Raw genomic sequence first — 26515 nt, forward strand, 5'->3', positions numbered from 1 at the left:
GTGCAACTTCGACGGCTTATCTGTTACCTAAAGACACAAAGTCAGTTCCCTTTCCATGTGCTGCACATTTTACTACAGCTATTTCTCTTGGACATTGCAAAGCCTCCAACAGTTGTCTAACATACTCTCCGTTCCTAATGGGAGAAACAGATGATGTCATAAAACCCTTCTGAGACCATAGCTGTCCGAAGTCATGAACCACACCAAACCCATACTGGCTATCGGTGTAAATGGTTATTCAGATCTTATTTGATGCCAAACAGGCGCGGGTCAAGGCAATGATTTTGGCAACTTGTGCGGAGTATACCCCCTCTAGACAAGCAGCTTCAACCACTCCAGTAATGGTGCCTACAGCAAAAGTTGCTCTCAATTGACCAACATTGTCTCTTAAGCATGAACCATCACAAAAGAAAATTTCATCGGAGTCAAGCAGAGGTTTATCGACAATGTCAGGTCTCGGCTTGGTGCAAAGTTCAGTCACATCAAGACAGTCATGGTCCTCACAATCTTCATCATCTGCGTTTGGCAAAGGCATAAGCATAGCAATGTTTAAAACAGAACACCTCCTCAGAGTCACATTCTCCACGGCAAGTATAACCTGCTTTTAGCGTGTGAGTCTTTTATTTTTCAGGTGCTGCATTTTTGTTCTCGTACTCATCAGTTCAACAGAGTGCGGTACATACACGATCAGCGGATGACCCATGACAATGCTTTCACATCTCTCAATGCTGACACCCGTTGCAGCAACGGATTTGAGACATCTGGGCAACGCTGATGCTACTGGATCTAAAGTAGTCGAGAAATAGGCAACTGGTCTATGGACACTTCCATGACTCTGAGTCAGAACTGACAATGCGCAACCTTCTTTCTCACAGCAGAACAATGAAAAAGGCTTGTTGTAGTCAGGCATTTCCAGAGCTGGAGCACGACACATGCCCTCTCTCAACTCCAGGAATGAAACCAGACAATCATGGTCCCATGGAACCGGATCACTTACATCCTTGTGAGTCAGTCTCTGTAAAGGCTTCGCCTTCAGAAAGAAATTGGGAATCCATTGGCGACAATAGCCAACCATCCCCCAAAACATTCTGACCTCCCTCTGAGTGGTGGGTACTGCCATGTTCATGATCGCCTCAATTCGATCTGGTGACACCTTTCTCTTGCCTTTCTCAATTTGATGACCCAAATATTGTACTTCACTCAGACAGTACTGCAACTTGTTTGGGGACACCTTGTGTCCATTCTCTGCCAAATGACTCAGCAGGGCAATCGTGTCAATCCTGCAAGCGTCCTCAGTCTCTGACGCAATTAGGAGATCGTCAATGTATTGCACAAGAACCGAATTCTGTGGCAACGCAAGACTCTCCAAATTCTTTTTCAAGATCTGATTAAAGATCGATGGACTCTCAGTATGCCCCTGAGGGATTCGACACCACGTTAACACACGGTTTCCAGCCGGAAGGCAAACAAAAATTGGCTTTCCTCATGAAGAGGTATCGAGAAGAATGCTTGACACAAATCAATCACGGTAAACCACTCAGCTTGGCATGGAATCTGGAACAATATTACTGATGGATTCGGTACCACTGGACAGCATGGAACAACAATCGTGTTGACCTTTCGCAGGTCTTGCACGATTCTGAATTTCCCGCTTGGTTTCTGTAATCTCATAATGGGTGAGTTACATGGACTGCTCATTATCTCCTTCAGGATTCCTTGCTTAATCATGGAAAAGATTACAGGTTTGATCCCTGCGATCGTTTCTGGTGACAAATTGTACTGTGGTGTTCTCGGGAACTCAACATTCTGCTTAATCTGGATCTTACTGGCTCAACACCTTTGACTAACCCAATCTCTTCTCCCGTGAAATCCCACACATCCAATGAAACGGAATCTCTTAATTCAAATGGAAGCTGTTCCACTATCAACACAGGGTACATTTCTATACATAGGTGTTGATTTGCAACCTTAAAGGTGGCATCATCATCTTTCGTCTGTACTTCCACTCCCTTGGTCGTGCAATAGATGGTACAATTCAACTTGCACAAAAGCTCTCATCCTAGCAGGCAAACTGGACTTGAGTCGCTCACCACAAACTGGTGTCGGTCTCGAAACGTTCCTATTCCCACAGGAATTGGTTTGGGCAGTGGCATTGTCATTTTCTTGTTCGCTACTCCTACAACTTGGATTGATTGTCCCGAGAGGGGTAGGATAGGGACTACTGCAGGTCTCACAGTAGACCGGATAGCACCAATGTCAACCAAGAAGGTGGTAGGGTGACTGTCAACATCCGCCTCCACAAACTGTCCCCTCTGGTCTACCTCCAAGACTGCCCAAGAGTGCAGTCTTCCTCCCCCCTCACGCACCATCATGCCAACGGGGCTGGGCTGAGCTGTACTTATTGTACCCTTCAAAGAGAGGTGTTAGGTCTGGGGGTCTCTAGTTGGCAGAGGTAAGTACCTTTGTCCAAATAGGGACCCTTACTTCTAGTCAGGGTAAGGGGGATACACACTGTTGATAACCCTTGCTCACCCCCTTGGTAGCTTGGCATGAGCAGACAGGCTTATCCCCAAGGCAATGTGTAAAGTATTTGTACCAACACTCACAGTAATACAATGTAACACCACAAATGGACACTACAAAAGTTGTTTATAAAATTAAAGTTATCTTTATATAGATTAGGCAGATCAAAACGACATAACACCAACATACACCATTAAACGTTTTTAAAGAAAAAGATTCTCTGGTAGTGTTCTTTGTAATCCTTGTGGAAACATTTCACTTTATCAATGTTCTCCTTGCAAAAGAAACACACTTGTAACAATCACAGTATTTAGCTGTGTCTGTATGAGTATCAGACTTGTGTTTCTAGCATTGGGAAAGTCACTTCCTCAATGGCGCCCTTATTGACAAGTTCTCCCACTGTGCTTCGGTGCTCACTTTTAGAAATCACCCCCTGCACGATGCGCGAGTGCGCGCCAGTTACCAAAGAGGACGCTGCCTCTAAATCACCCAAAATAGCGATGTATTCACCACATAGCGCTTTTCAAATCACCCCAGAGATCGTTGTTCAAATCACCCAGATGGACGCTGTTCTTTAAGACGGCCCTCGCTGCACTTTGACTCAAAAGGGGCACCTGTCTCTTAAGTGCCCCTTGTTTAATTGCGGGGCCGGCAATGTCGCCTCAGCACCCACGATTCCCTAGCACCGGCTTCGGTCCCAGATTGGGCCCGGTTACCTGTGGAAAGTAAAGGGGGACTCCGCAGTCCGTGCAGATCTCCGGCGGGGGCAGCTTCTCCTCGGCGGCGCTCCCTGGCATCCGGTCCGGCTCCGCCCTCGATGTCGAGCGCGAAGAAGCCCCGGTTACTAGGGGACGCCTCGTGCTGCACTTCTCTGGTTGCGGCTCAGCCGGGACGAGCCTCCAGGTTATCAAGGCAACCCTCGATGCTGGGACCAATCTCAGCGCGGCTCGGCAGTGACGCTGCACGGACTCCGGGCCAGCGGTGGTGAATCTTGACGGGACACTTTTGCGGTTCTTGCTCTTTGGCGGACCCGGCCTCAGGCCCACTGCTCGAGGTGCGGCTGTGAGTGTAAGCACCCAACAACAACTCTGGCAATCGGGGGCCGGTGGTGAAGCAATACCGGCCCTTGGCGTCTATCTTGATCTTGGGCCTGTGGCGGTGAGGCACGTTGCGCTCTCAGCACAGGTAGAGAGCAGCCAAGCATGCCAGCACGCCCGGCTGCACAAACAACGTCCAGGGGACACACAGTCAGTCCCAGAGACGGCAGGGACAGCAGAGCATGATGTAGGGCGAGTTTTGTAGAGGTTCTTGGCAACTTTTATGTCCCTGAGTTGCAACAGGAGGCCAGCTCTTCCCAGGCCCTTGGAGACAGATATACTTCAGAGGGGGCAAAGCACACAGCACAGCTCCTCTTCAAGCAAGGGGGGCACAGCACACAGCAGACAGTCCCTTGGTCCTCTTCCTCAGAAATCACAGCAACTGCAGGTCAGCTCCCAGACACTCAGCAATGGCAGCACTTTTCCTTAGTCTTCCTGGCTGTTCTTCTTCGGCAGGGATTCCTTCTTGATCACAAAGTTTCCTAATCTGATTTTACAGGGGTTGCAGTCTTACTTTTATACCACAAAAGTCTTTGTTCTTCTTGTGTGAGGGGTCCTGGACCCAGTCTAAACTAGTTCTGAGTGCACTCTGCTAGTGTACCTCTTCTTCCTTTGTGAGTATGGGCCAGGGCCATCAGACGCACCGCAGGAGGTGGGGCCAGCATTGTAGCAGGCAGGCACAGCCCCATTGAGACCCAGGTGCTACTCCTCCCTACCACTCTACATGCAGATGGGGCTATTCAGCCTAGTGCTGACTCACCAAGCCTCCTGGAGCCACCCCCAGCCCCTATCACTCACAAACCAGACAGTCAATACACAGACAGGCAGAGGCACACAGAAAGGTTGAACAGGAAAATAGCCATATTCTAAAAGTGCTATTTCCAAACTTAGAATTTAAAAACCATCTTCACTAAAGGATGTGTTATTAAATTCTGAGTTCAGGGGTACCAGATTCCATATGTCTATCTTGCCGTTATGGGAAGATATGCAGGTAAACATGTAACACAGCATTCTCCATGCTATCCTATGGGCAAGATAGCATTTCATTAGTGAAAAATGAATTTGGCAGTATTTCACTATCAGGACATGTTACCCACACTAGTACATGTTCTGCCTTTCACATACACTGCACCCTGCCCAGGGGGGTACGTTGGGCCTGCCAAAGGGGTGTTCAATGTGTAAGAAAAGGGATGGGTCAGGCCTGGTCAGTGTGTACACTGGCCAGGACAACATGGCAGTTCACAGACTGCACACAGGCACTGCGGTGGCAGGCCTGAGACACCATTTTAGGGCTACTCATGTGGGGGGCACAATCAGTGCTGCAGGCCCACTAATAGCATTTGAATCACCCGCCCTGGCACACTCAGTGCACTTTACTAGGGACCTACTGGTAAAACAAATATGCTAATCATGGATAACCAATCACAGTAATAATTTAACAAGGGAGCACTTCCACTTTGGCACTGATCAGCAGTGGCAAAGTGCCCAAAACATCTAAACCAGCGAAACGAAATCCATCACAGTGTCAAAAACGTAGGAGGTAGAGGCAAAAAGTCAGGGGAAACCACGCCAAGGATGCCAGGTCTAACAAGAGGCGTCTGCTGGTACGTTCAGGTCCCCTGCAGGATCCTCTGAGGTTGCGGGACTTGGACCTGTGGGACCCTTGTCCCCCCTTGCATGGATCTATGTCTCGTTACTGTATTGACGGCTTCAGGCACCTGCACTGCCTCTACCTCTTGTTGCACCTGATTTGCTGGGTTCAATGGACACTCACGTTTCCAATGCCCGATCTGGTGACAAAGATGACAGGCAGTGGTCTTCTTCAGTGTCACCACATCTACTCCTGTCTTGGAATCTACAGGATTCCCCTTCCCCTGACCCTGTGCATTCTGATTCCCTCCTTGGTTGTTTCCCTGTCTTCTTCCTAGAGTCCCTCCACTGGGCTGAATTTGGAGTCCCTTATCAGCGGTTTGCATTTGGAAAAGCATCAGCTTTTCCTTCAGCTTCCTGTGTTTCGAATCTACTTCGTCACTGCAGTACCTGGCCTACCGCAGTATTTCATCTACCGGTTTGTTCTGCCAGCAAATCAGATGTTGCTGAATCATGAGGCTAACCTCGGGTCACAATCCCAGAACAAACTTTGCGACAAACTGTCCCATGTCCTTGGGGGTCTAAGGTGTCCAATCCACTGTACTGTTTGAAGTGTTGTAAGAGCCTTTCATAATATTCATGCACTGTCTCCTTCGGTTCCAGAACAGTCCGATCTATTTTAACCCAATCAATATCTTGTGGCGAGATTTTAGATTTCAGCCATGTAATCACTTGCTCAAACTTTTTCATGACAATAGGAGAAGGACCATTTGTAACAGAATCTCTGTCTGGTTCAGAAGTTGGCCAATCAACTGCAACCATACAAGCTGCCCACAGATCAATTGGTACAACAATGTCAAACAATATATTCAGGTTGATCCACAACACCTTCGAGATTTTGACAAATCGATCGACCTGCATGTACCATTCAACAGGTTTCTCCCTCAGCTGAGGGAAATCATTAGTGAACGCTGCCAAATTACCTCTACTCCAAGACACATGCCCATACCCTCCATTCTGCACCTCTTGGAAAGGGTAATTCTCCACTCCTACCATTCCCCCCCCCCCGGCGGAGGCGTCTCTCCTGTGCTTCTTTTAGTGCTTTTCTTTTTGGACCACCTTTCCTCCCACTTATCAAGCATAATCCATGCGGGTATCCCTATAATCAATTCTCGAATATGAGCCTTCAACCCTATGACTCTTTTCACTTCCAATTCTTGATCACTGTACTGTAACCTGTGATTTCCCTGCAACATCTTGGTTTTGGACGGGTCCACTTCATACCTTTTTGCTAGTTCTGTCAATTTCTTGTGTGTGGACCTTGATTTGCTGGTTACATCCTTCGCTACACACAGTAACTCGTCTGGCTCATAAAGTTCTATCCTTTTCAAAGGCAGATTCCCACTATCTTGTCTACTTCTGCCTTCAACCTCACCAAGTCCAACATCTTTGCTCTTATAGCAACTTTCAGTGTCCCTCGACTCGATGAGCCACTCGACTCTTCATTCCCACTGCTCTGATCTTCACATCGACTCGCTTCAGCTATGTTCCCAAGACCTGGTCGACCTCTTGAGTCCTCCCGATCAAAGTCTCCTTGCATTCGGTCACACTAGTTTCTTACTGGTGGCTCCCACATCCTTAGATCTGATCTGGACTCAGCCAGGGCCCTTGGTCCTTCTGATCTCACATCCACTTGTCCTCTAGAGGAGTCTGCAGTGGCTGGCAATGGTGTACTCGATTCTATAGGTCTCGGAAGGTGAGCTATTCCACTCACCGTACCATTCCCTCCAGGGATACTCCCTTCCCCTACTGCCGACTGCATCTGGCTCCCCTCCCTTGCCTGCTCCGGGTCATACACGGACACTATGGGTCCAATGGTGACCGGTACTGTAAGAGCATCCGGTAGCCTTGCAGTTAAGTCCACCACTAGTTTGTGTTTCTATACTTTGAACTGGGTGCATTGTCTTAAATGAATCATTGGGTCTTATGACTCAAAAACATGTTGTGATAATTCTCTGCTTGAAACTTGTTTCAGTTGTCATTGTGAATTACAATAGTCGGGTTGAATTTCACGGTGCATTAATGGCATGCTGCTTAATTATCGTGTAAAGTGTGTTAAAAGGCATTTTTGGGGTAATGGGCATGTTGGATAGGTGACCATAGAGTTTAAAAAATTTTTTATTGTAATATTTCTCTGCAGCCTTGAAATAGCCCAGGGGGGCGAAACGTACGTCGGCTGCCTTTGTTGTTCACTCCATTATGAATTGAAAAATAAACATAAAGAAGAACCTGATTCAAGACCTTCTTTTTCTTCTAAAGTGAAAAGGACATTTTAATTGGTGGCATCTAGGGCCAATACTCCGCTTGAGTGTCATTAATTTGCATTTTTATCTTGTGATGGCTGTTGTTTTGGATTACAGATACAGTGTTTCGGTGTGCCCTGATGTATTTGTGACTCTATTTTGCTGTAGATTTTTTTGTATCTGAGCATCTTTATACCTTGGTGGGTAGGTATATAGACATCATAGGAGCACCTGCATTACATGCTCTTTACTATATAAAACAGAGATTACTAATTTAAATGGATGTGCAGGTCATTTAGCATACCCATGTCTTCTTTGTAATGATCCTATAATAATTGCGGATTCTGCACTCCATGTTTTTTGACATTGTTAAAACTCTTGATTCATTTACAGTATCTTCGAGGGGACATTTATTTCTGTTCGTGTATATTTAATCGTCTTTAACAATTGGTGTGAGAAAGGAAATATATTGTTCTGTATAACAAATGTTTCTATGGAGGTTGAATAAACATAAGACTATCAACTCGAGAATCAGGTTGTTTTAATACTGAATATATGATGGCCACATTTGATGATAATAGAAATGCCCTTATGGATGATCTATTCAGTCACAATCCCACACAGGTTAATAATATTCCTAGGGGGACAGGAAAGGAGGGAATTAAACAAAAAGTTTTGCGACTGGAGAGATTAAAGAAACAAGAGCTCTCCAGATGGTGGGACGCTACTGTCCTGCGTAAATACATAGAGAAGAAACAAGTGCCGAGGGGACTTCGCATACTGATTTTCCCATCATTTGAGGATTTAGATACAGGTCACCTCAAGGAATGGGAGAAATTATTGTTCATCAGTGGGAATGATGGACATATTAATCAGAGATGCGGATCGCAAACAAGAAAAATTACTATCAGAAATATCCATACTAGAAAAGGAAATTCAGGATATGAATTTACCTGATGTAACAGAGCGAAATTTGGTCATTCTTAAGGAAGAGATCCATAAACATCAATTGTATTCAAAGGAGAAAAAATTACAAAAAATAAGAAGAGATGAGAGAGACTATCTTAATGGAAGGGTATATACATTTGCTAAAAAGTTTGACAACATAAGAGCGGGGGCACCATTATCATCTACAGAAGCGAGACCCCAACCGTAGAACTGACCACTACCTCGGACACTTCAAGTGTCAGTAGCATTACTAGTGGAGAATCCCTAGGTGCACAAGGTCAACCCCAAAATAACAGCACGGACCCCTTTTATTTTAGAATTACAACGGTTCAGAAAGGGCAACAAACAAGCCTTTCAAAAGGAGAAAATTACAAAAAGACCAGGAGGGGCAAGTCCAGATCAAAATCAAAGTACAAAAGAAAAAGTGGGGGTAACAACCAGATCAGGGTCTCGAACACAACAAATGTAACTGATGCAAATTGGACTGATAAAATCAATGTTGTTAATCTTTCAAGTCATATACTATCGGATATTGAAATAAATCTTTTGAGCAAAGGTTTGGGTTTCTGTCCTAGTGCCTATCCCAATTTTACAGAATTACACATTAGTTGCTTCAAATTCACTAGGAAGCTGAAGTTACACAAATTCTTTGCAGATAAACAAAAATGGACATCTGACAGAACTACCAATGACCAAGTGACAGCATTTCAAACCATTAGGGACTTAAAAGATATACAGCTTCTATTATCCCTAGATGAACAAGAAGCTCCCTTATCTCTTCAAGCACTAACTTCCGAGTTACATGTAGAGACATTTGCTGAGTCAGATAGTGGTCTCAAGACTAGATCAAGATTTATGCCCCAATCATCGGGTCCCAATGTAATTGACACATTTCAAGAATTGGTATATCAAGATCTATACAAGCTAGAGGATAGGATTCATTTGAAAACTCAGAAGACAAAACAAAATATCACCATGGAAGAGAGAAGAGCTCTGGATAATTTAATTCATGATACCTCTCTAATTATAAGAGAAGCTGACAAGGGAGGAAATGTAATGCTCATGGACAAAATAGATTATTTACATAAAATCGATAGACAAGTCGCTGATTCAACGACATTTGTACAGCTCATCAGCAATCCTTTGCAAACCACCATAGCGAATGTTGAAAATAGATTGAAATATTGGCGAGACCAAGGCCTCATTTCTGATCCTGAGTTCAAATATCTATTCAACGATACACCCACTACTCCCTGCATATACGTCCCGCCGAAAATTCACAAAGGAGGATCTTTTCCTCCTGGGAGGCCGATAATCTCGGGTATTGGCTCTCCCAAAGGAAAAAATATCGGAATATATTGATCTTTATCTCCAACCTTTGGTGATAAATTTACCATCATTTATCAAGGATACCCGAGACATTTTGAGTAAGATTACAGATGTGGAGTGGGTTCAAGGACATCGTCTGGTTACTTTGGATGTATGTTCATTATACACCAGTATACCTAGTGAACAGGGTATAGAGGCAGCACAACATTTCTTGGATAGTCGTCCGATTAACATGTATGAACATACAATCATGTTATTGGATTTGATCAGGCTAGCCTTGGATAACAATATTTTCATACACAATGGACAATGGTTTCGCCAAATACGAAGAGTAGCAATGGGGGCTAAATTTTCTCCCTCGTTTGCCAATCTGTACATGGGCCAATTTGAACTTATCCACATTTGGAGAAACTGTCCATGTGAATTACCAGACAACATCCTGTATTGGGGACGGTTCATTGACGATATTTTGTTGTTTTGGGCAGGAACCAATGATACCCTGGAAGAACTTTTTGAATATATCAATGTGAATAACTTTAATCTTTCATTCACCAAAGAACAAAGTCTTGAACAGGTCAATTTTTTGGAAGTAACTATCAAGGTAGACGGTAACAAGCTCAAATCGATACCTTATAGGAAAACTACTGCATGCAACGCTATCCTGCATGCGAGTAGCGCCCATCCATCATCACAAATAAATTCCATCCCATATGGGGAAATGTTATGTACAAAGCGTAATTGTAGTGATGAGACCCTACTCAACAAAGAATTAGATTCTGTGGAAAAACGTTTTCAATCTAGAGGTTATTCCACAAATACGATCAAACAAGCGAGAAACAAGGTAATGAAGGTTGAAAGAAACCAGCTATTGTCTGACTCGAAAAAGAGCTCTTCTAAGAAATGCACATTCATCACTCCATATACTACTATCAGTACAGATGTCTTTAAGATCCACAAAAAACATTGGCATCTACTAACCCATGACACCACATTACAGGACATTATTGGATCAAAACCTAAGTTGGTACATTCCAGGGGACGTACGCTTAGACAACAATTGTGTCCAAGTTTTATTCCACCACAAAAAGTTGTAACTTGGTAACCTTCTGCCCCTAATGGTTACCATAGATGTGGCTCATGTTGCATTTGTTGTTTTGGATTACACAGGACTACCAGATTTAAGTACAACACAGAGAAAGAATACACCATTAGGAGTTTTATAAATTGTAATACCAAAATGGTAGTGTATTGTATTAAATGTGTATGTGGAAAGATATACATTGGGAGAACCACAAGACCTCTCAAAGAGAGGATTCAGGAACACATTCGGGCCATCAGGAATAACAACATCCAGTATCCCTTAGCAATTCATTTCAATACCACACATAAACCTAGTGAACTCCTAAGGTTGGGTTTTCACGGTATTGATAGGGTGAATCCGGGATTGAGGGGTGGAGACAGAACATTGAAACTGCGTCAATTAGAAAGTACCTGGATTATCAAATTGAGGGCGGTGGAGCATGGGCTCAAATGGATAAGGAGATGCACAAATTCTTGTAAAGAACTGATGGATTTAACAGTTTCTATCATAATGTTCATTACAACGTTGCACCATATATGGATCATCCTTGATGCTGTGCGTCGATTTATTCTGTGTATTATCTTTCCATGTTAAACTTGATTAGATGTACTCTGGTTTGATGTACAATGTATACTTGGAGACAGGGTTCAGTATGTTTGATTATCATTATTGTGAGTTCGCACTAGTTGACCTCTTCGCTAAATATTGTGATTACAACATGGACCATAAAGAAGTGGGATAGAAATGATTATGAGTTACCATTTACGACATTGATTTTCTAAATCTAGTCTCTCCTTTTTCCTTTAGTGTGACTGCTTCTCTTCCTTTCAATAGATCTTATTCTATGGATCATTATTTATAGACTTATAATGACTAAAATATATAGTTGAGATTAACAAAAATGTATTTTTACTCTTCTATTTCTCTGCTTCTAATTGGTTTAATAATAGGCAATCGTGGTCTCTAATCCACCATCATACGAACTGTCTTTAATGCACTTCCTTTCTAAAGATCCTCTTCTATATCAATTACTTGTGACTAAACGCAATGCTGTTTTTATATACTAACCACAGATGAGCACCAACAGCGTGTCATCAAGCTCCATTATATCGATAACTAGGCTTGACACACAGTAATAATACGTTCTGATTCCAATCAATAATGAAATAATAAAATTTCTTGTACTTAAACTAAATAGACGCTGAGGTAATTAAACGGGTTTTATCGCCATTTCACTGTACCTATAAATATTACCCCTTACTTGTAAGAGGTATTATAAGTTACATCCATATAGATTAAAATTTATAAATATTTTGTCAAACCTAGCATTATATTTAGGCAACTTGAACTGACATAGTTAATAAAATTTGTGTTACACATGAAAGCCGATTAGGATGGGTGAGTCCCATTTTTATGTTCATGCTTGGCTCGACATTTAAGGACGTCAGAATATGGCAAACACGTTTGCTATACGCGGAAGCGCCGGTCGTCGCCAACAGATCATACACAAGAGCATACAGGTACTTTCGATAGTTTTGTCTTACTGCACTTTTAAACTTGCCGAGCGCTTTGACAAATATTCCTCAGATAGTTTACCCAATCTGTAATTGCTTATTCGATCTTTTCTTTTTTTGTTTCCACTTACTTCCTATTGAATATTATGTAGTTTTTTTTTTTTTTTTTTTTTTAAACGTTATTTATCTTTTGTAAACAAATCAATACAAGATCTCTGCAATGGTTACAACTGTCATGTGCGTGAATCAAACAGTGCGATGTCAATACTCCTGTGTCCGTTAACAATAGATAAGCCAGGCTCCAGGCGGCAATTTCCTGTTCTTTGTTGCAGCAACCTAGCCCGTCAGATCCCATGTGGCCATGCAATGTATCACTGACCCCCACCATGCCCCTCTCCTGCATAAGAGCCATGCCATTCAAATCCTGCAGTGCCAAACCCATGCGCCACCCAGAAATCAGACCCAAGGCAAGGGGGACCCGTCGCACCACAACCTCCCCGAGGCCCGCACGTTCACACAGAGGCACCACAGCCAAATCTAACCAACCCCTGTGGGCACAATTCCCGAGTCAGAGTGTGTGGGAGAGGCGCCTGGCATATTCGCGATATATGTTCTGTAGGGACCCCAGATATCTTTGGGACGAGCTGTTGCAGAAAGAAGACTGGAGTAAATCTCGCTATTTGCGCTACAGTAAGCCATATCAGTAAGCCATGCATTAGTTGCGGGAACCGCCCCACTACCCCAGCACTTAGCAATTTCTCGCTTTGCTAGTAGAAAGCCCAGCGACACCAGCCTCCTCACGGACTTGGGAAAGTTAACCGTGTATCCCAGCAACGCCACTTCCGGGGTAGGAACCAGGGTAAGCCCCAGCATGTCCCCCATGAATTTGTGTATCTGCGCCCAGTATGGTTGCAATTTCGGACAAGTCCAGGTCATATGGGCAAAGTCAGCATGAGGGGAGGCACACTTCCAGCATGTGTGGGGTCGCTTGGGATCAATGGAGTGCAGTTTAGCAGGCGTCATGTAGCTTCTGCGGAAAAACCTGTAGTGTAAGAGTTTGTGGCGGCTATTGAGGGATATATTATTGGTGACCTTACAGCAGGCGGACCACTGTTCATCCGTGATGGGCCTACCCAGGTCAGTCTCCCATGCTAGTCGTAGTTTGTCGTCCGTGCAGGGAACCTGCGCAATACATAGCTTGTACCGTTTAGAAATAAGATGTGCCCCTGTGGCCGTGTCGATGAGAAGAGTAAGTGGCTCAAAGGAAGCCCGCTCGAGGGGGAATCCCCTAATTCCCGACCTGACTGTGCAATACAGCCGATTAAGGATAAATCTGTCCATGAAAGTGGCATCACTGAATCGCGCCTCCTCCGACATCGAGAACACGTGCCCGTCCGGGTATAGATCACCAATCTTGGTGATGTCAAACTTCGTCAAAGTGCGTTGCACAAGTTTCTCGCCAGTGATCGGAAGCCATCCCTCATTAGGTAACGGGAGAGAAGTTGAGTATAAGATGGGCTGATCCATATAGCGCAATAGCCTACTCCAAGCCCAGCTCGTGGTAGACACCGTTTGAATATCAACTGGACTTCTGGGTACGCCCTTAGGCAACACCGCGGCCAATCGGCCCGGGAGCACAAAATCAGCTTCCGGGCGAAGAAATGGAATCCGCCCGTCCGGATGGTACCATGCATAGGCGTGTGCACACTGCGCAACCAAATGATACAGATTCAAATCTGGTATTCCAAGTCCGCCTCTATCGTGCGGAAGCATGAGTATCTTCCAGCAGACCCGTGGCTGCTTCCCTCCCCAGACCAATCTAATCAAATGAGCCCGCAGCGAGGCGAAGAAATTTTGAGTGAGGGGGATGGGGATATTATTAAAAAGATACAAAAATTTAGGGAGTACTATCATTTTTCTAATGGCGATTCTGGCCGCCATAGATAGCGGAAGCTGTAGCCATTTGTCCACCTGCGATTCAAGCTTCGCAATCGCGCAGCCATAATTAAGACGAATAATCTCTTCTGTGTTCAGATGGATGTGTATGCCCAAATATCTTACAGAGTCCGAGCACCACTCCAGCGGATACTCGCACTGCCGAGGAGAAGTGCCGCTGGTCAATGGGAAGATGATGGACTTATGCCAATTGATACCCAGCCCGGAATGACGACCAAAGCGAAGTATTTCACGTATCAGAGGAGCCAGGTTCAGTTTAGGCTCTCTAACATACAGTATGGTGTCGTCGGCATAGAGTGAGACCAATAGAGGACCCGTCCGGAATTGGAGCCCTCTGTGGAGATGTCGCTCCTGAAAATGTCGGATTAGTGGGTCCATGGCGAGAATGAACAGCAGCGGTGACAGCGGACAGCCCTGACGGGTGCCGCGGGTAAGAGCAAACAGGCGCGATAACATACCATTAATGCGGAGCCTGGCCGCGGGGCGGCTATATAAGAGCCGCATGGTGGCGATAAAGCCATCCGGCATGCCCATGCGCTGCATTATGGATAAGAAAAACGGCCATTCTAAAGAATCGAAGGCTTTTTCAGTGTCCAGAAGAATTGCGGCTGTGGGTGTGTCAGGGTTTATCCTGTGCAGTACACTAAATAAAGTTCACAAGTTCAGCGATGTCGAGCGATGGGGTATGAAGCCAGATTGAGCCGGGGCAATAATAAACTCCATCAATTGTGAAAGTCTGTTGGCCACAATTTTGGCGAGAATTTTGTAGGCAATATTCAGTAGCGAAAGGGGTCTGTATGACCCACATAATGCCGGGTCTTTAGTCGGCTTTGGAAGTAAAACAATGACCGCTTCGCTTAGAGTGGGCGGGAGAGTCTCTCGTTCCAAGGCCTCGGCGTAGACCTCGATAAGCTTGGGCGCCAATAGATCCGAAAATGCCTTGTAAAAGTCCCCCGACAAGCCATCTAGGCCCGGGGCCGAGGAGCTCCGTAGGACTTTAATCGCCCCTCGAACCTCAGTCACCGTTATAGGCTCCGCCATGAATTCCTCCATGCCCTTTTCCAAAAACACTAGCGCGATTTCGGATAAGTAATCCTCCCGTGCAGAGGCGTCATCACTCTGTCTGGTCGTATATAATGCCGAAAAGTAGGCCAGAAACTCATCCCTAATCTCGGAGGGCCTCGTGCGAAGCATTCCGTCCTCACCCCGAACTTCAGTAATGTACGACTTACTGTACGGCGGTCGTAGAGCCTGCGCTAATGTATGACCCGTCCGGTCGCCCTCGCCGTATGTATGGGCAGTTTGGTATTTGCCGAGATAGAGGATCTCTCTGTCTGCGGTTTCCCTGTATTCGGAGAGGAGACGCAACCTCCTGCCAAACACGGCATCCGACGCTGCCCATCGCGCTTCCGCGTCTATCGAATCTAACTGAGCCTCTAGCTGAGTAAGTGTCGTGCGCAACGCTTTTAGGACCCCGGCATGCTTAGCTATACAAACCCCCCTATTGTAGGCCTTAAACCCCTCCCATAGCATGGCCCAAGAGTCAACCGAGCCGGTGTTAATCGCAAAATATTCCTCAATCGCCTCAGTGACCTCATAATAAAACAGGTCGTCCAACAGCGCTTTTCCAGGGAAACGCCACTGGCGCTCAAAGCCTTCGGGGCGCGGCACATTCTGGGAAAGCAGTGTAGGAGAGTAGGGTCTGCTTTCTATGTTCACCCCCACTTTTTGCTTTTGCTTTACTGGTTTTCGACTTAGATGTGCCTGTGGGCCTGCTAATCAGACCCACAGCCCTGCTGTTCTCTCTCTAAATGAATACTATGTACTTTAGGTGCATAACCCATTTGGATAGGATCACCTTATTGGCCCCTGTACAGTGTACCTTAGGTACCCAGGGCATTGGTGTACCCTAGGCCTACCAGGGGCTGCAGCATGTATTATGCCACCCCTGGCCTTCCATTATGACACAACTGGCTGATCACTCAGCTGGGGCAAGGTCGTGTAATCACCCCTTGCTTAGGTGTAGTATTCCTATACCTATCTTAGATATAGACACATGTGTACCTATCAGCCACTCCTATGGCAGGCCTTAACAATCCTGGAGGCAAAGTGCTTGGTAACATGTGAGATGGTGCTCTAGCATGAGCTGAGCCTGTCTGCAGCTTTCGGAACCATGTCCTTATAGCTGTTCTATGATATAGCCTACCATATACTCTTAAAGTGCCTTATAATCTTAAACGGTTATGGTAACTATGGTTTGGCTGTATCAAAACATGTCGTGTAAGGTGTCTAACACTTTGGAATAATACCCCCATCCCATTTCTGGGGATGAAGATATTATCCCTCCCTTCTAGAGGGAGAAGACATGTTGAAACCTACTTACCCGGTTAAAGTTAACCAGAGCCCCAGCATCACAAAATGGATGCTGCTGCCACGACACAAGTCTGACCTCCTGCTGCTGGGAGTGATCCCAGCAGCAGGAGGCTTGGACAATAGGTCTCCTGCCTTGGGAGTTGCGAGCACCACCCCAGACAGGCCTTAGTGTATTGGGGCAGGGAGGGATGAATGAAACGAGACACTGCCTGGGGCACACAAGGTGTCCCATGCATAGTCCAGTTCAAACCGGTGCTGGGGCACACCAGTCCCAGTCCTAGCGCGAAACTGGACAAAGGGAAGGGGGTGTAACCACCCCCCTCCCAGGTCCCACCCATAAGGCGTGACCTAACAGGCAACCCAGCCCCCGAGATTAGTATAAGAGTGGTAGCTGGGCCCCAGGAGATTAGATTATCCTGAACCTGCAACTTGAACAGAAACTCTGGACCTTCGACATTCGACAAAAGAAGAAGACTGAAGAATCTCCCTTGTGGCCAAGGAGTGGCTACCCTGTGCAAACAATAAAGGGGGGACAAGGGCACCCAAAGCAATTTGACAGGGACCTTGGGAAGTTAAGTATTACAGGAGACAGTGGTCCCTGACATCAGAAAATGTTTCAACATATAATAAATATAGCCAAGATTAGTACTATATTATAGCCAATGTCCAGCCGGACATGGCGACTTTAATGAGTAAAAATAATTTAGCATTGATCAGAAGAATGTAAGTAGAGTCTTGGTGGGACACAAGCCTGTATCCTTAGACTTACATATCAAGAGGACATGAAGTTTGTGAAAAACATTCAGGCAATTGCAGTGATGTTTCCGTTTAACAAAATAATAAGTAGTGAAACATCTTAATACAAATCTTGCCACCTTCACAAAGTTTCATACACAAAAGTTGTTAAATGTGTAAGGTGGGCAACATAGTCGACGACGTTTCGATCCTTGACAAAGGGATTTAGGATCATCATCAGGACTAATTAGGTAAATTGCCCATATTAGAATGCCTCGTGTTGTATATTGGTGCAACGAAATGAGCACCGCGTCTTGGTCCGATAGCCAGAACGAAAATTTCAAAGGACGCGTTTGGAGGTGCAAAGCCTTTGGGAGTAGAACGTCCAGAATAGGCAACACGGTAGGGGGATATCTCGATGTGATGAAGGAGAGGAATTCCGTGGCAATCCGGAAGACAGCGCGCTCGGTCAATGGCGGATGGGCTGTGGAGTGCACCTCCAAACGCGTCCTTTGAAATTTTCGTTCTGGCTATCGGACCAAGACGCGGTGCTCATTTCGTTGCACCAATATAAAACACGAGGCATTCTAATATGGGCAATTTACCTAATTAGTCCTGATGATGATCCTAAATCCCTTTGTCAAGGATTGAAACGTCGTCAACTATGTTGCCCACCTTACACATTTAACAACTTTTGTGTATGAAACTTTGTGAAGGTGGCAAGATTTGTATTAAGATGTTTCACTACTTATTATTTTGTTAAACGGAAACATCACTGCAATTGCCTGAATGTTTTTCACAAACTTCATGTCCTCTTGATATGTAAGTCTAAGGATACAGGCTTGTGTCCCACCAAGACTCTACTTACATTCTTCTGATCAATGCTAAATTATTTTTACTCATTAAAGTCGCCATGTCCGGCTGGACATTGGCTATAATATAGTACTAATCTTGGCTATATTTATTATATGTTGAAACATTTTCTGATGTCAGGGACCACTGTCTCCTGTAATACCCTGTGCAAACAGGCACCATCAAGAGACTTACCCTTTGCTTTGCTGAAGTTCTACGAGGGACTGACTGCAGAGCCCGACCAGAGCCTTGGCTTCCAGACTTCTCCGACCCTGATCCACATCCACAGCCGAGCTTAGATCCGTGGAGGCGACGAGAGACGTGGGACCGGCTACCTGGGAAAAGTGGCGAGTATCTTCCAGCACAGCTTCTGAGGCACCCTCGAAGTTGTGCACCGGGGGTTGAGAAGCCCCAACCCCAAGCACCATCTGCACCGAAGATCAGCCCCCCACACTCCACGAGTCCTGCGTGGGGCCCTTCTGCCTTTTCCTGCTTGCCGCGTCTGTTCGGTTGCTTGCCCGTTGGCTAGCGGCCTTTGCGACGACACACCTTTGAATCTTCACTGCTGGTTTGGCTCCTCCAGACTGGCTCCCGCTCCTCTGCAAAAGAGAAGCACCCCAGACCTTCCTGGTCTGCACCAGAAGCAAGTCCTCCGTTCTTCGTGGGTTCCGCTTGCCAAGGCTTGGTGAGTCCTAGTTCGACTTCGACGCCGCCTTCGTGGGACAGCTCGCCTCCTGGTCCTGGTCGTCCTCGACGTCTCCTGGTACCCGTGGCTGCTGCGACAAGCTTCACCCTTCACCTGCAATCTTCACGACTTCGCCTGGTTCCTTCCTGGTTCCACGTGGTCACTGGCTAGTGACCTTGACTCTGTCCCTTCTGCTTGCAGGTACCCTTCCTTCTTGATCCCGGCCTTGGGATCCACCGGACACTCTGCACTGACTGCCTGTCAGCAACTTTCCTTCAGGCATCCATAAAAGTCCACGACGAAACCCGACGCAAGTTCACACCTATGCACCCGCAGCCCGTGGGCTAGGTAACTTGGGTACTTCGGTGCTCACAAGGGTAGTGACTATCCTAGGGTCTAGTTTCCGAGTCTCGACTTTCTAGCTACTCCAGAAGTGTCCTAAAACTGCTTATTTCAGAACTGTACTATTTCTATCGATTATACGCATTACGCGTGAGTGTTTCCACTCTGCACCTGAATCCCGTGGGCCTCCCACTTCCTAACTGTTGGTAGTGTAGTGTAGCCCCAGCGATTCCCTAGGCCTAGGCCTATTCTATTTCCGTGACAGTGGTCCTTATACCGCTTCTTTAGTATATGGGTTGCGTGGCCCCTAGGGCCTAACTGTATTACTTACCTGTGTGACTTAATGTATGCTTGAATAAGACTGTGTTGTACTTACCTCGAATCTCATAAAGAGTGCTGAGGGTTTGACTAGAATAAATACACTTTATTTTATATATATATCTGTTGTGGTGTCCTTTCATTTGGTATTCAAGGGATTATATATGGTATAACAGCTGGCTTCACATGCCATTCAGAGTTTAGCCTAAGACTGCTCTTGTCCATGCTACCACTAGGATAGCTGGTCTATAAGGTTGACTTTACAACCAATCACCATAAGGGTTGTTTGGACTGATATAAGGTGTACACTAGAACTAGTGACATCATACATCAGGCCAACTTCTCATATTGGTGAGCAGCGGTTGGGATCTGAGCTTGCTGTTGTAATACCATTGTAATCTTGAGATACTAAATTGAAAGATCACACAGATATTGTTTAGGTACATATAACATAGATTATAATACTTAAGTCCTACTGGACTTAGTTGTTGTAGGTTGAAGGGCCTAACACACCCTGACTACAACTACTAGAGAGGTTAAGTAGAAACAACTAGTGTAGGTAGGTGCACACACCACACCCTCACTAGATCATGTCTCTGGGAGGAGATCAAGGAGATTCTCTCTCAGGAGGGGCAGGTCTGAGAAAGATCCCCTCTAGATATGATACCCTAACTTTTCAGGAGATGAGACAATTGTGTACCTCCAGAAAGTTAAAACAGGGTGCAAACCCTACCCTCCTTCAGCTAGTACAGATCCTAGAGGAATATGATGCTCTTAGGGCCTCACAGGCTGGTACCCTAGGTACAGGGGAGGGTCTACCCGCTACAGATGAGTCAGATGGCCCTGGCTGTCTACCTCCTCATCTGAAGTCCCAAGTAGGAAGACTTAGCCAGGCTAACCTAAGCTTACAGGGGAGTTTGCATGGGGTCCCCCCATACAGACCTCCAAGTGGGCTTAACCAGAGAAGCAGGAGAGACAGATCCCCTTCAAGGGAATCCATCCACTCCCATGTCTCTAGCATCTCTAATGCCTCTTCTCACAGGGGAATGACTTCCCCCCAGAGAAAAGAGCATGAAGCCAGAATGAGGGAAGCTAATCTAAGGATTGAGAGGGAAGAACTTGCCCTTGCCAAGGAGAAGCTTGCTCTGGCTAGAGAGCAAAAGTTAAGTGGGTTAGAACCCACTAGTGGCAGCAATATCCCTAAGGATAGAGACAGGCACTATGATAATAGAAACCTGAGCAAGATTGTCCCTCCCTACAAGTGTGGGGATGACATCCACAAATGGATAACTGCTTTGGAGAGGCTTGCAAAGTACAGCAGGTACCCCAAAGTCAGTGGGCAGCTATCTTGTGGCTCTCCTTCTCTGAGAAAGGTAGAGACAAGCTCCTCACAGTTAGTGATGAGGATGCAGATAATTACACTGTCCTGAAGAGTGCTCTAATTGATGGGTTTGGCCTAACCACTGAACAATACAGGTTGTTGTTCAGGGATACCCAGAAGACACAGACTCAGGACTGGACTGAATTTTTATAGATTGTGCCACTAAGGCTCTGGAAGGCTGGCTAGTGGGAAGTAAGGTTAAGGAATATACAGGATTGTATAATTTGATCATGAGACAACAAATCCTTAACAACTGTAAAAACCAGCTACTGCATCAATACGTGATTGATTCTGATCTGACTTCTCCCCAAGAATTGGGAAAGAAGGCAGATAGATGGGTCAGGACTAGAGTTAAGCAGAAAAACCAGAACCAGGGCGGTGATCAGAAAAAGGCAGACCAGAAGGGTAATGATCAGAAACAAAAAGACCAGAAGTCTTCACCAGGCCCCCAAAAGGCTCAGGGGGAGGGTGGTCCCAAAAAGGATAAAAAGAAAGATGGCCAAAAGAAACCATGGTGCAACTATTGTAAGTCCAACTCACATTGGTTTAGTGAGTGCACCAAAAAGGATAAGCCCCCAGCCACCATTGCCCCTAAGGCAACTGTACCCCCTAGTTCAGCTGTAAGTGGTGGTTCCCAGCAAAAGGGTGTAGTAGGGTTAACCCTGGGAACTGAGGAGGATTCTGGCCTAGTCAGGATACCTACTCAGGCTGTTCTGATCTGTGATGGGGACATAGCTTTGTCCTCCACTGTAGGCCCCAGTAACCTGGGCAAGTACAGACAGACTCCTTTTATCAATGAAAGAATGGCTCAGGCCTACAGGGACACTGGGGCTAGTGTCACAATGGGGACACCTGCCTTTGTGGACCCTGGACAGATCATACTAGGTGAGAACTACCTAGTGACCAACGCTAGCAATGCCACTACCTCCCATAGTGTGGCTATTGTTAACTTCTCCTGGGGAGGGGTAACTGGCCTCAAGAAAGTTGTTGTTAGTTCAGACCTTCCTGTGGAGTGTTTACTGGGCAATGATCTTGAAACTTCAGTTTGGTCCGAAGTGGAGTATAGGACCCATGCAGAAATGCTAGGGATAGATGCACATGTCCTTGCTGTGACCAGGTAACAGGCTAAAAAGTGCACCACTGAACAAGTGCTGGATCCTGGAACTATGGACCAGTCACAACCCAAGGGAAAGAGCAGTAGGGTAAAGGCTGTGCCTTCCCCCCCTGCCTCAGGTACTGGATCAGCCCTCACAGGAGGATGATTCCGAGAGCCCTGAAGGAACTGTCCTAGAAGAACTGGAACCTGATCAGGTTGAGTTTCTTGAGACAGGGGGACCTTCAAGGGCAGATCTGAGGCAGGCACAATTAGACTGCCCCTCTCTTGAACCCCTCAGACAGCAGGCTGCTGCTGAGGCTGCAGGGAATGCTCAAGGTACCCATAGAGTGTATTGGGACGAAGGGCTACTGTATTCAGAGGCTAGAGACCCCAAGCCTGGTGCATCCAGGAGGTTGGTCATACCACTGAAGTTCAGAGGCTTCCTTCTTACCTTGGCCCATGATATTCCCCTTGCAGGACACTTAGGCCAGAACAAGACTTGGGACAGGCTTGTCCCTCACTTTCACTGGCCCCATATGTCAGAAGATACCAAGGAGTTTTGTCGCTCCTGTGTCACCTGCCAAGCCAGAGGCATATCAGGTGGCACCACAAAGGCCCCCCTCATACCACTACCTGTGGTGGGGGTTCCCTTTGAAAGAGTGGGCATAGATATTGTAGGACCAATGGACCCACAAACAGCATCTGGGCACAGATTCATACTGGTGATAGTGGACCATGCCACCAGGTATCCAGAAGCTATTCCCCTGAGGACCACAACAGCTCCTGTTGTGGCAAGTGCCCTGCTTGGAGTATTCTCCAGAGTGGGCTTTCCAAAGGAGGTCATTTCTGACAGAGGTGCCAACTTCATGTCAGGATACTTGACTGCAATGTGGAAGGAGTGTGGTGTGAACTACAAGTTCACCACACCCTATCACCCACAGTGCAATGGGCTTGTTGAGAGATTCAACAAGACCCTAAAGGGAATGATAAAAGGTTTACCAGACAAGCTTAGGCGAAGATGGGACATCCTTTTACCCTGCCTTCTGTTTGCTTACAGAGAGGTCCCACAAAAGGGGGTTGGCTACAGCCCTTTTGAGCTTTTGTTTGGGCATCCTGTAAGAGGACCCCTATGTTTAGTAAGGGAAGGATGGGAGAGACCTCTCAGACAACCCAAACTTGATATAGTGGATTATGTACTTGGTCTCCGCTCCAGGATGGCAGAGTATATGAAGAAGGCTTCTAAAAACCTTGAGGCAAGGCAAGAACTCCAAAAAGCTTGGCATGACCAAAAGGCTGTGCTGACTGTTTACCAGCCAGGGCAGAAAGTGTGGGTGTTGGAGCCAGTGGCCCCAGAAGCACTCCAAGACAAATGGTCTGGACCCCACACTATTGTTGAGAAAAAGGGAGAAGTCACCTACTTGGTGGACCTTGGGACTCCCAGAAGCCCCCACAGGGTGCTTCATGTCAACAGATTGAAGGCATATGTTGACAGGGCAGACATGGGCTTACTCATGGCTACAGATGAGGGGCAGGAGGAAGAGAGTGACCCTCTCCCAGACCTGTTGACTCGGGACCCTGATGATGGCTCAGTTGATGGTGTGGTCTTTTCTGACAGCCTCACTGTCCATCAGCAACAGGACTGCAGACAATTTCTGCAATCCTACAGACATATGTTCTCTCTGACCCCAAGTCAGACAAACTGGTGCACCCATGAGGTGAACACTGGTGAGTCTGCCTGTGAAGAGTACAATCTACAGGCAACCTGACCATGTCAGGGACTGCATAAAAGTTGAGGTACAAAAGATGTTGGAGCTGGGAGTCATTGAACCTTCAGAGAGCCCTTGGGCTAGTCCTGTAGTCCTTGTGCCAAAACCTCACACCCAAGATGGTAAGAGAGAGATGAGGTTTTGCGTGGATTACAGAGGTCTCAATGCTGTCACTAGGACAGTTGCCCACCCAATACCTAGGGCAGATGAGCTCATTGACAGACTGGCAGGTGCTAAGTTTTTGAGCACATTTGACCTGACAGCAGGCTACTGGCAAATCAGGCTAGCTGAGAATGCAAAGGCCAAAACTGCTTTCTCGACCCCAGGAGGACATTATCAATTTGTGGTAATGCCCTTTGGTTTGAAGAATGCACCTGCCACTTTCCAAAGCTTATCTTGATGATATTGCTGTCTTTAGCTCCACCTGGGAGGATCACCTGGTCCACCTGAGGAATGTTTTAGACTCCCTGCAAAAGGCAGGCCTCACTATCAAGGCCACTAAGTGCCAGATAGGGCAGAGCAAGGTTGTATACCTGGGCCACCTGGTTGGTGGGGGTCAGGTTCAACCACTGGAGAGCAAGATCCAGACCATAAAGGACTGGACTCCTCCAACTACCCAGACTCAGGTTAGAGCTTTCTTGGGCCTGACTGGGTACTACAGAAAGTTTGTTAAGAACTATGGGTCCATTGTGACACCACTTAATGACTTGACCTCCAAGAAAATGCCAAAGAAAGTTCAGTGGACAGTAAGCTGTCAAAAAGCATTTGATGACCTGAAGCAGGCCATGTGCAGTGCACCTATTCTGAAAAGTACAGACTACTCCAAAGAGTTCATTGTCCAGACAGATGCTTCTGAGTTGGGTGTGGGAGCTGTTCTTTCACAACTTAATATAGATGGTCAAGACCAGCCCATTGCTTTTATAAGTAGAAGGCTGACCCCTAGAGAGAAACGTTGGTCAGCTATTGAGAGGGAGGCCTTTGCTGTGGTTTGGGCCCTGAAGAAGCTGAAGCCATACTTGTTTGGCACTCACTTCAAGATTCAGACAGACCATAAGCCCCTCTTGTGGCTAAATCAGATGAAGGGTGAAAATCCCAAACTTCTTAGGTGGTCCATTTCCCTACAGGGGATGGACTTCACAGTGGAACATAGACCTGGGACTGACCATGCCAATGCAGATGGACTCTCCAGATATTTCCACTTAGAACATGAAGACTCAACTGGTCAAGGTTAGTTTAATGTCCCTAAGTTTGGGGGGGGGGGGTTGTGTAGGAGAGTAGGGTCTGCTTTCTATGTTCACCCCCACTTTTTGCTTTTGCTTTACTGGTTTTCGACTTAGATGTGGCTGCGGGCCTGCTAATCAGACCCACAGCCCTGCTGTTCTCTCTCTAAATTAATACTATGTACTTTAGGTGCATAACCCATTTGGATAGGATCACCTTATTGGCCCCTGTACAGTGTACCTTAGTTACCCAGGGCATAGGTGTACCCTAGGCCTACCAGGGGCTGCAGCATGTATTATGCCACCCCTGGCCTTCCATTATGACACAACTGGCTGATCACTCAGCTGGGGCAAGGTCGTGTAATCACCCCTTGCTTAGGTGTAGTATTCCTATACCTATCTTAGATATTGACACATGTGTACCTATCAGCCACTCCTATGGCAGGCCTTAACAATCCTGGAGGCAGAGTGCTTGGTAACATGTGAGATGGTGCTCTAGCATGAGCTGAGCCTGTCTGCAGCTTTCGGAACCATGTCCTTATAGCTGTTCTATGATATAGCCTACCATATACTCTTAAAGTGCCTTATAATCTTAAACGGTTATGGTAACTATGGTTTGGCTGTATCAAAACATGTCCTGTAAGGTGTCTAACACTTTGGAATAATACCCCCATCCCATTTCTGGGGATGAGGATATTATCCCTCCCTTCGAGAGGGAGAAGACATGTTAAAACCTACTTACCCAGTTAAAGTTAACCAGAGCCCCAGCATCACAAAATAGATGCTGCTGCCACGACACAAGTCTGGCCTCCTGCTGCTGGGAGTGATCCCGGCAGGGGAGGCTTGGACAATAGGTTTCCTGCCTTGGGAGGTGCGAGCACCACCCAGAGAGGCCTTAGTGTATTGGGGCAGGGAGGGATGAATGAAACGAGACACTGCCTGGGGCACACAAGGTGTCCCATGCATAGTCCAGTTCAAACCGGTGCTGGGGCACACCAGCCCCAGTCCTGGCGCGAAACTGGACAAAGGGAAGGGGGTGTAACCACCCCCCTCCCAGGTCCCACCCATAAGGCGTGACCTAGCAGGCAACCCAGCCCCCCAGATTAGTATAAGAGTGGTAGCTGGGCCCCAGGAGATTAGATTATCCTGAACCTGCAACTTGAACAGAAACTCTGGACCTTCGACATTCGACGAAAGAAGAAGACTGAAGAATCTCCCTTGTGGCCAAGGAGTGGCTACCCTGTGCAAATAGGCACCATCAAGAGACTTACCCTTTGCTTTGCTGAAGTTCTACGAGGGACCGACTGCAGAGCCCGACCAGAGTCTTAACTTCCAGACTTCTCCGACCCTGATCCACATCCACAGCCGAGCTGAGATCCGTGGAGGCGACGAGAGACGTGGGGCCG

This window comes from Triturus cristatus, chromosome 6 (genome assembly GCF_964204655.1).
Source record: "Triturus cristatus chromosome 6, aTriCri1.1, whole genome shotgun sequence".
Taxonomy (NCBI): domain Eukaryota; kingdom Metazoa; phylum Chordata; class Amphibia; order Caudata; family Salamandridae; genus Triturus; species Triturus cristatus.